A 10,915-nucleotide genomic window follows, 5' to 3' on the forward strand; every position below is an offset into this window, starting at 1 on the left:
CCCCCTTTTGGGGGTTCGCCTTCAATGCCACCGTCCCTTCCGCGCTCTCTTGGTGCTCGACTTACACAACATGGCACTCAGGCAGATGGCTAACCGATAGTGCAAGTGCGGATGTCATGGTTGGTGTCTCACATCCAATGACGTTGTGGCTTATGTGGCAACGATGATTGTGCGAAGAGGAGCAGGGTCGCGACATGTCCTTTGTCGCCGTCAACCATTGGACATGTTTCTAGGCATGAGACCGGAGATGTAGCATCGCAGGGTGACGTGACATCAACGATGTCATGTGATGGTCAGGTTGAGCTATGTTGGTGCTACTTCTTTCTCCGAGGGGACTCGTCACCGAAGCGGGAGTCGTCCGTTTCTCGACGCATTCGATCGATTGTTTTGCATGGGTTGACGGGGTTCTCGTGTGTCACTCGTCTAATGGCTTTTGGTTGGGCATCTATGGTGAAGTTGGAGTCACTTACTCAAGGACAGACGATGACAATGACATTATAGACTATCTCGAATGCATTCCTTTCCTTGGCGGTGGGTGGGGGTCCGGGGTTTAGTCAGATCGGATGGAGTGCCTTCATCTTGTGGGCATGTTAACTGTTTTCATCCGGTTTTTCAAAAATTAGTTGGACAACTCTATTTTACTTATACGATCGGTTGGCGTGCCCTGTCTTATGTGAATGTTTCAATGGTTTTCATCCAGCTTTCTGTAAATTAATTAGGCAACTCTCTTGTACCATTTTAATGAATCAAATACTAAGTTGTCAACTTATAGGAAAAAAAATCAAAGGATATATAACCGGGTAGGACATGACCCTAACGTTCAAGTCTTTTGATATCATACGTCACAACTAGTGACACAACTCAGTACTCATGACTTGTTCCTTTTCCTTTGTTTTAGCACATCATTAAGTTAAACCTGTTTTGGGTATGCCAAAAGCAGTTCCTTGTGGGTATTTTGCTCACATTAAGTAAAAGGGGTGTAGGCGGAGGAGCTTAGAGCGTACATGATAATCAGGTGGTGGCGGAAGATCTGGATCCCGGAGCCGCAGGTGGAGTACGCGCGTCCGGCCGGCAGCCGCCTCTTGGAGTACCCGGCCCTGATCCACATCGCGCGCATGCGAGACTTCACCCCACCGGAAAACTGGCGTCGGCCCGAGAGCTCAGATGGTAGCGGGCACAGCGGGCTCCCAGATGATTCGGATGATTCCTTTGAGGGAGGTGACACGGTGGTCATGCCATGGACGAGAGGGGTCCCGGACAGGCGTGGTGCTGGAAGTCCGGCGAGCTTCGCCGGAGCTGGTGGTGATGGCCGTACTTACTGTCAGGCTTTGGTGGGTCGGCTCGGGCAGTCAAGCTGGCGGCTGCCAGCGATGCAGGAAGCTGTTGGGGCTGGTCCCGCGCAGAAAAGCTATGCGCCCTAGCTGTCTGCTGCGCCTACGCGGTGCCCCCACAAGATGTCGTTCGGCTGTCGCAGGGAGCGGCACAAGTGGCCAAGGATTCAAACAGGCGGACGGTAAATTTGGTTGGTGAGGTGGTGGGTTTTCATTGCCCGCGGGCTCCTCAGGGTGCTGTAGCGGGACGGGTCCCACCAACAGCCGGCACTGTGATCACCCCGACAGTTCAGGATCAGGTGATCCTTGCATCTGTGGGCCATCCTTCGCAGGTGGGCCTTCACGTGGGTGTCCAGGAGGATCCCGAGGCGAGTCCGGCCAATGAGGGCCAAAGGGAGCGGGTGGCCATTGGCGCGGTTGACCAGATGGACCCCGAGGAGACCGGCACGGCCAGCCAAGAGCCCGCCATGATTGGGGCAGGAGCGCTGGTGGCCTTCTAGGGTGGGCCTGGCCACAAGGAGATACGGGTCTGTCCCATCCCCCAGGCCCCACCTGTTTTGGTGGGGGAGACATATGTTGGCTTGAAGCCTTCCCAGGCCGAGTGGGTGGCCCCAACACGCTTGGACCCACCTGAGCAGGCGACCAATGATGCTTGCCAGAGGATCATGATTGCGGTTCCGGAGGAGACGGATGCGGGCCAATCAGGCGAGGTTGGGGAGATCCCGGGAGATTCGTGCACCCCCATGCGTGTGCCAGCCAATCATGGCCAGGAGGCGGTTAGTCTGGCGGGTAGGGCTTCACACGTGGCGCCTCAGGGAGTTTTAGCTGATTTTACAGCGGTTTCAAGCGTTCCCCAGGACATGCAGATCGTCAACTTGACATGCACCGAACGCATGACTGCCAAGGAGGTGGAGGCCTTCTCCAAGCTCAAGTGGTTCTGCTTGCAGCTGATGAAAAAGTTGGCGCCACCCCTACTTCAGGAAGTTTAAGCCTCGTCCCTGAGGCCAGAGGCCATTCCTTTCACGCCGCGTCGCAGCACGAGGGGGAACAAACATCCTACGATCAACAGAAACACCATGGTGACCAAGGCAGAGAATGTTCTCATGAGGGCACTTGGGATGGCGCCGGACGACATGGACGTTGATGAGGGGCTGGTGGAAGAGCTCCGCGGCATGTTTGACTCCTCGCTGAGAGATCAGCATGTCCGCGTCATTGCCGCTCTCTTCGGCAAGGTGACGCCAAGCGATGGTGACATGGAGAAGGATACAGCGCAGGAGGTGCTGGTCCATTGAGGTGGTTCGGTTCCGGAGTGCTACGCTTCCTTATGGATTTAAATTCCCATATTATGTGTTGGAACGTGCGGGGCCTTAACAACCCGGCTAAGCGTTTGGCGGTTAGGGAGTTTGTGTAGGCAGCCAAAGTTAATTTGGTTTACCTGCAGGAGACTAAGTTGGAGACTGTTAACCACTTTGATGTTATGCAATGGTTAGGTCCGTCCTTCGACGGCTATGATTACTTGTCGGCTTGTGAGACGAGGGGAGGGATCCTGTTGGCGTGGGACTCCATGGTCATGGGCATCGACAGTTTCGTGCATGATACCAACTGTCTGTCTGGGCTAGTCCACAACAAAGATGGGTCCAACTAGTGGATCACGGGAGTTTACGGCCCGCAAGGAGACGAACTAAAGCTGGAGTTTCTAGATGAGCTTACGGCCAGAAGAGCCACCTGCCAAGGGCCGTGGATGGTTCTCGGCGATTTCAACATGATCCTCAGAGCTTCGGAGAAGAACAACCTAAATCTTAACAGGAGAATCATGCGCAAATTCGGAGAGTTTGTTGATGAGCAGGAGCTTAAGGAAGTCTACATGCATGGCAGAAGATTCACTTGGACGAACGAACGGGACTCTCCGACCATGACGAAAATTGATAGAGTGCTTGTGTCTGTGGACCGGGAGCTCACCTTCGCTGACTGCCTCTTGCAAGCTTTAGCGACTAACGTCTCGGATCATGTGCCACTCCACCTCTCTACAAGCACTCCCTTCCATCCAAAAAAACGCTTTCGCTTTGAGCTCTATTGGACAAAGCTCGAGGGCTTTGAGGAGGCTATGAGAGAGGCCTGGGTGTGTGACGAGACCATTGTGGATCCCTTCAAGCGATTGGATGCGCTGATGAGGAATGCGACTGTTGCGCTACAGGCCTGGGGTCAGCGCAAGACGGGCAACATCAAAGTGCCAATGGCGGTGGCCAACTATGTCATTCTACGGCTTGATCGTGCCCAGGAGGCGAGGCAGCTCACGCAGGCAGAGTTGTGGTTGAGGAGATCTCTGAAACTTGCGCTACTGGGTCTTGCTTCGCTCGAAAGGACCATCGACAGACAGAGATCCAGGATCAGGTGGATCAAGGAGGGGGACGCCAATACTAAACTATTCCAGGCGGTGGCTAATGGAAGGAGATCTAAGAATTTCATCCCCCACATCAAGCACGGAGACGAGATCATCACGAATCCTGATCGCAAGGGGGAGATCTTCTCTGCTGCTTTTGAGAATTCCCTCGGGCAGACGCAGGCACGAGAGGCCGGCATCGATCTGGACTTTCTTGGTTATGAAGCTAGCGATCTACATGATTTGGAGCAAATCTTCTCGGAGGACGAAGTTTGGGAACCAATCAAAGGATTGCCCCCGGATCGGGCGCCGGGCCCTGACGGCTACATAGGTGCCTTTTATCAGCGAGCATGGCCTATTATCAAGCGGGATGTCATGGCCGTGTTACTAAAGCTCTACGTGGGAGATTCTCGTGGGTTTTGCAGACTGAACCGCGCACACATCGTCCTGATCCCTAAAAAGGAAGATGCTGAGGAAATTGGAGATTATCGCCCCATTAGCCTCCCGCATAGCACTAGCAAGCTCTTTGCCAAGCTGCTGGCTAATAGGGTCAGAAGGAAAATGCCTGAGATCGTGGGTGCCAACCAGTCGGCATTCATCTCCGGTCGATTGTTGCACGACAACTTCCTCTTAGTTAGGCAAGTTGCAAGGAAGATTCATGCCCGCAAGATTCCTGGAGTATTCCTCAAGCTCGACATTTCGAAGGCCTTCGATTCCCTGTCTTGGCCATTCCTTTTTGAGGTGCTTCGTGTCATTGGTTTCGGGCAAAAGTGGATTGCTTGGATTGCGGCCCTCCTCCGCACGGTAAACACCAAAGTGATAGTTAATGGAGTGCCAGGAAGGAGTTTTACTCATGCCAAAGGTCTTAGACAAGGTGATCCGGTCTCACCCCTCCTATTTGTCATCGCCATGGATGTGTTGTCGAAGATCATCAGCACAGCAGCGACGGAGGGAGTTATCAGCTCGTTCCCGGGGATTTCGGCCATGCATCACCTAACTATATATGCGGACGACGTCGCGCTCTTCGTCAGACCTTCGGCGACTGATCTACAGTTCGTCAGACAAGTGCTATAGATCTTTGGCCAGGCGTCAGGCCTGAGGGTGAACTATGTCAAGTCTTCGGCTATTCTTATCAGAGGAAGCGATGCGGATCGTCGGCACGTGGCCAATATGCTCCATTGCCAGGAGGGAGCTTTCCCATGCAAATACTTGGGTCTGCAGCTCGCGATCAGGCAATTGACCCGTGTGGAGTGGCAACCAATGCTTGATCATGCCAAGCACTTCGTTCCTGCATGGCAAAGAGGGCTCATCCAACGGCCTGGCAGACTTATCCTTGTCAAATCTGTGATAGCTGCCAAGCCGGTCCACCACTTCATGGTCACAGAGGCTCCAGATTGGGTCTTTGATGAGCTGGACAGATGGATGAGATCCTTCTTCTGGAAGGGGAAGGAGAAGGTCAATGGAGGACAATGCCTTGTCGTGTGGAATTCTATCTGTCATCCTACGGAGTATGGTGGTTTGGGAATCAAATCCCTCAAGCAACAAGCACTGGCGCTGAGAGTCCGTTGGGAGTGGCTGCGCCGCACAGACCAGTATAGACCTTGGTAGGGCCTTCCCATGGTCACGGACTGCAGGGTGAAGAGGGTCTTTGATAGCCTGGTGTGCATCAAGGTGGGGGCAGGCAGCAGAGTATTGTTTTGGAGTGATCGATGGATTCGCGGGTTCACTGCCATTGACATCGCGCCGCTGATCTACGGTCTGGTTGATACACGCACCCGCAATCGGCGCACGGTGGAGCAAGCACTTGACAATGATGCTTGGCTGCAGGACATCAAGGGTGATCTTTCTTTTTTGGCACATCTGCAGCTCTTACATCTTGGTCGGGCAATCGCCATGGTCCCGAGAGACGCCCACTCGGACGATCTCTTCACATGGCCTGCGGACGCTTCTGGAGTCTACACGGCTCGCTCGGTATATCACAGACTTTGTCTCGAGATGGAGAAATCGTCCTTCACCGCGTGTATTTGGCGGAGCTGGGCCCCCCTTAGATGCAAGAGCTTCATGTGGCTGGCCATCCAACATCGCATTTGGACTTCGGATCGTCGGGCTAGGCACGGTTTGCAGGCCCTGCCATCGTCATGTTACACCTATCTCCAAGAGGAAGACAACGCTGAGCACATCCTCTTGCAATGCGTTTTTGCGAGGGAGGTCTGGTACTACGCCATCAATGAGTGCAACATGGATATCCCGGCGCCGGACGCTGGTAGCACGATGTTGGAGTGGTGGTTGCACGCGAGGAGGCAGTTTCACCGCGCCGAGCGACGTGGGTTCGATACTTTGGTCATGATCATGGCGTGGGCTCTCTGGAAGCAACGCAACACGAGAGTCTTTGACAGGAGGCAATAGATCGTGACGCCTACGCAGCTATGGCATCTTATTGTCGTTGACATTTTGGACCTCAAGAGAGCAGGGGGTGGAGTAGGAGGATTAGATCGTTTCGTGAGAGAGTAGCCTAGCATGTTGTGCGGAGTCCGCTTGCAAGGATGTACGCATCCTTTTCTAGCCTCTTGTATATCACTTTCTTCCTTCTATAAAATTACGGTACGCCATTGGCGTACTCTCGAAAAAAAATTAATCAGGTGGTGTACATATGATACGCCTATTTTGTATTACTATTTCTTATAATAAATCACTCTTTATCAATGACGTAAGTTCATAAATTTGCAACATTCTAAATGCATGTTTCCTCTCAATTTACATGTTTCTTCAGAAAAGATAAATTGCCGGAAATCTACAGAAAAGGATCAAAACAAGGGCATGAAATTATTTTTCCGAACATAAAAAAGAACAAGAAAAACATATTCACAATTGTCTCTTGAGAAGTGGCCCAGCGTGTCTGGCATCTCTCGGGTAGAGGCCTATGGGGTCCACGCGGTGCTTGGGGCCCACAAGTGTCCTCCTGGGTGCCTTCGGTGCCCCTGGTCCTTTATTACCCTTAAAATGCCTGGTTTATTTTATGGAATTTTTTCGCCGCTGTCTATGAGGCGGAACAGAGAGGAGCACCTTATCACTTTCTGTAGGCTAAGCCGATGAAATTCCGTACATCTGGAAGGGGGAAATCAAAGCCATCGTCATCATCAATGCTTCAATCATAATTGGTATCATCATCTCCATCACCATCTGCATCATTAGCATCATCTCCATCTCCCTTTAGTTTTCGATCTATGAACAATTGCATCAAATCCTTTGCTAACATTACTTACTGGTGTTGATTACTACTTTTAATTGATGCTTAGAAGTTTTATTGGTAAAAGAATCATATGTTCAGATTGTTAATCATATTATCATCCCCATTGATCATGATCCATATGATGTCTTGTGAGTAGTCTGTTATGTTCTTGGGGACATGGGATAAGCCTTGCTGCTAGTAACCATGTGAAGTTAAATAAAGTTCAATGTTTGATATTATGTTGTCGTGTAATTCTCTAGTTCTGATGTGCGAACTTCGACTGCATATCACTTCACCATCATGGTCCTAGAGAAGAGAATTGTGATTTTGTTTGTTTATGATGTGTAGCTGGAGTGAGAGAAATTACCAAACCCTGAGTTTATGAACTGTTGCATGATGGGTGTTAGAATCCTAGAGTTTAATGGTATGCTTAGATGGTATCTTACTTGCTCTTGTGTATTTGCGGATGCTTGCATAAAGGGTATAATCGTAAGCATGTTTTTTGTTGAAGTAAGAACAACACATTAATATAGGTTCCACCACACAACAATTATTAAGGCAATGAACGTTATCCAATAGAACATGATGGGTTTAATCCCTCTAAGTAATACAACTGGCTTGTTTTCAGCATAGTTAAGGATTGGGCGACTTTCTACTCCATTGCGCTTTTGTCGCAAATTTCATTCTTACAATTACTCTTGTGATCAAACGGCCGATCAAACAATCTCTATAGTTTTTACAGTGATTCTTTATTAGTTTTGTTGGGGAACGTTGCATGGAAAACAAAAAAATTACGCACACGCAAAATCTATCCATGGAGATGCATAGCTATGAGAGGAGGATAGCATATACATACACTTGTAGATCGCTAAGAGGAAGAGTTTGTTATTGAGGAATGCATTAATTTCAAAAAAATTCCTACGCACACACAAGATCCATCTAGGTGATCCATAGCAACAAGAGGGGAGAGTGTTGTCTACGTACCCTTATAGACCATAAGCATAAGCGTTATGACAACACGGTTGATGTAGTCATACGTCTTCACGATCCGACCGATCCTAGCACCGAAGGTACGGCACCTCCGCGATCTGCACACGTTCAGCTCGGTGACGTCCCGCGAACTCTAGATCCAGCTGAGTGTCGAGGGAGAGTTTCGTCAGCACAACGGCGTGATGACGATGATGATGAAGTTACCGACGTAGGGCTTCGCCTAAGCTCTACAACTATATGACCGAGGTGGAAATCTGTGGAGGGGGGCACCGCACACGGCTAAACAATCAACTTGTATGTCTATGGGGTGCCCCCCTCCCTCGTATATAAAGGAGTGGAGGAGGGGGAGGGCCGGCTCCTCTATGGCGCCCCCAAGGGGAGTCCTACTCCTACCGGGAGTAGGATCCCCCCTCCCCTTCCCTAGTTGGATTAGGAGAGGAAGGAAGGGGGAGAGAGGGGGAAGGAAAGGGGGGCCGCCCCCCCCCCCACCCAATTCGGATTGGGCTTGGGGGGCGCCCCCTCCTAGGCTCCCTTCTCCTCTCTCCCACTATGGCCCAATAAGGCCCATATACTTCCCGAGGGGTTCTGGTAACCTCCCGGTACTCCGGTATATGCCCGAACTCACCCGGAACCATTCCGATGTCCAAACATAGTCTTCCAATATATCGATCTTTATGTCTCGACCATTCTGAAACTCCTCTTCATGTCCGTGATCTCATCCAGGACTTCAAACAACCTTCGGTACATCAAAACACATAAACTCATAATACCGATCATCATCGAATGTTAAGCGTGCAGACCCTACAGGTTTGAGAACTATGTAGACATGACCGAGACTCATCTCCAGTCAAGAACCAATAGCAGAACCTGGATGCTCATATTGGTTCCTACATATTCTATGAAGATCTTTATCGGTCAAACCGCATAACAACATACGTTGTTCCCTTTGTCATCGGTATGTTACTTGCCCGAGATTCGATCGTCGGTATCTCAATACCTAGTTCAATCTCGTTACCGACAAGTCTCTTTACTCGTTCCGTAATGCTACATCCCGTAACTAACTCATTAGTTACATTGCTTGCAAGGATTATAGTGATGTGCATTACCGAGAGGGCCCAGAGATACCTCTCCGATACACGGAGTGACAAATCCTAATATCGATCTATGCCAACTCAACAAACACCATCAAGGACACTTGTAGAGCATCTTTATAGTCACCCAGTTATGTTGTGACGTTTGATAGCACACTAAGTGTTCCTCCGGTATTCGGGAGTTGCATAATCTCATAGTCATAGGAACATGTATAAGTTATGGGAAAGCAATAGTAGTAAACTAAACGACCATCGTGCTAAGCTAACGGATGGGTCAAGTCAATCACATCATTCTCTAATGATGTGACCTCGTTCATCAAATGACAACTCTTTGTCCATGGCTAGGAAACTTAACCATCTTTGATTAACGAGCTAGTTGTCGTTGTTCTAAGTCTGACAGTAGAATGGGGGGTAGGAATGTAGAGGCAAGATCCTAGCTATGGAGGAGTTGTACACACGAGTTTTACAAGTTCAGGCCCTTCTCGGAGGAAGTAACGACCCTACGTCTCGGAGCCCGAAGGCGGTCAACTGGATTATATGCGTGTGTGTTACAGGGGGTGCGAACCCTTGTCCTTGAGGAGGGGGTGGCTTATATAGAGTTCGCCAGACCCCTCCCGCCCTCAGTTACAAAGGGTTTAAGGTACGTAAATATGGAGACGTTACTGGTAACACACGTAATAAAAGTACATAACGACCATTAAGGCTATGACTTAAATCCCGACCGTTGCAGAGTGGAGTGGCTCTAGATCTTCTGGTAGTCGAGTGGTTGTTTGTACGGTCGAGTGTCTTCAAGACTGTTGAGTGGAACATGGCTTCAGGATCAAGTGCATGATGATTTTTCTTCGACTGCTTCTGGTTCTTTTTGGGATGTCCTTGGGGAGGGTATCTTGAACAGATCCATGACCCTACCCTAGGTACATAGCTTCATCATTAGCCCCCGAATGGATCAGGGTTTGAGTGAGGAAGGAGTTTAGAACACTTCGGACTCATTTTTTGTGCTATGAGTATATCTTGCTCTGGATCAATGAACTGAGGGGATAACACCAACTTCTTTTTCAGTCGCCTTGGTCCATTCTTAGTTTTTATCGAGTGAACTTTTATGGTAGAGTTCCGAATGAAGATGCGAAGGATGTTTTCCGTCTGACAAGTTGTTCTGATGTCTGTGGATTTCGCAGGATTCAAATTTCGGGAAGCGCACTGGACGGGCGAGGTCATGGTAATCGGGACGGATTAGGCAGGTCACCTCGATTCCCGCACCACCTTTTTCGCCACGTATCGTGCACTTGACTGTTGCGAGATTTGTTTAGATCGTCCGGGCCTACAAGTCAGTCACTCGGAAGTGACCTTATAAAAGGCACCGGACCGGGCTTTTGTACAGTGTGCCCTCATTCTCTTTCTTCTTCCTCAGACTTCTCCGCTGCGCTTGCTTCCGCTCTCGGTGTTGTAGCCTGGCTCGGACTTGATCCGCCGCCATGGGAAAGAAGAAGACGGTGGCGTTGGAGTGCATGAAGAAGGCGACCGTGAAGGCGAAAGGCAAGAGGACCAGCCGGGGTGGATCCTCGTCGAGATCCGGCCTGCCTCCGGGCTAGATCCAGGGCGGCTGGATCCGCTCAACGATCAGCCAGGACGACCTCGATGACCTGGTGGAGGGGGGACTGATCCCCCACGAATCGGCGCGGCTCCCAGGGAACGAGACCGAGCCACGGCCGCTGGAGGGTCAGTGCGTTCTCCTCGCCACTCATGTCGACCGCGGATTCTCTTTGCCTCCCCACCCTTTCCTTCGTGGCTTTTTGAACTTCTTCGGGGCTCAGCTCCACCGCTTTACTCCAAACACCATAGTGTATTTGGCTGCCATTGTGTCAATGTGCGAAAATTTCTTGGGTTGTCGACCGCT

This window comes from Triticum aestivum, chromosome 3A (assembly GCF_018294505.1).
Source record: "Triticum aestivum cultivar Chinese Spring chromosome 3A, IWGSC CS RefSeq v2.1, whole genome shotgun sequence".
In the NCBI taxonomy this organism is placed as follows: Eukaryota; Viridiplantae; Streptophyta; class Magnoliopsida; order Poales; family Poaceae; genus Triticum; species Triticum aestivum.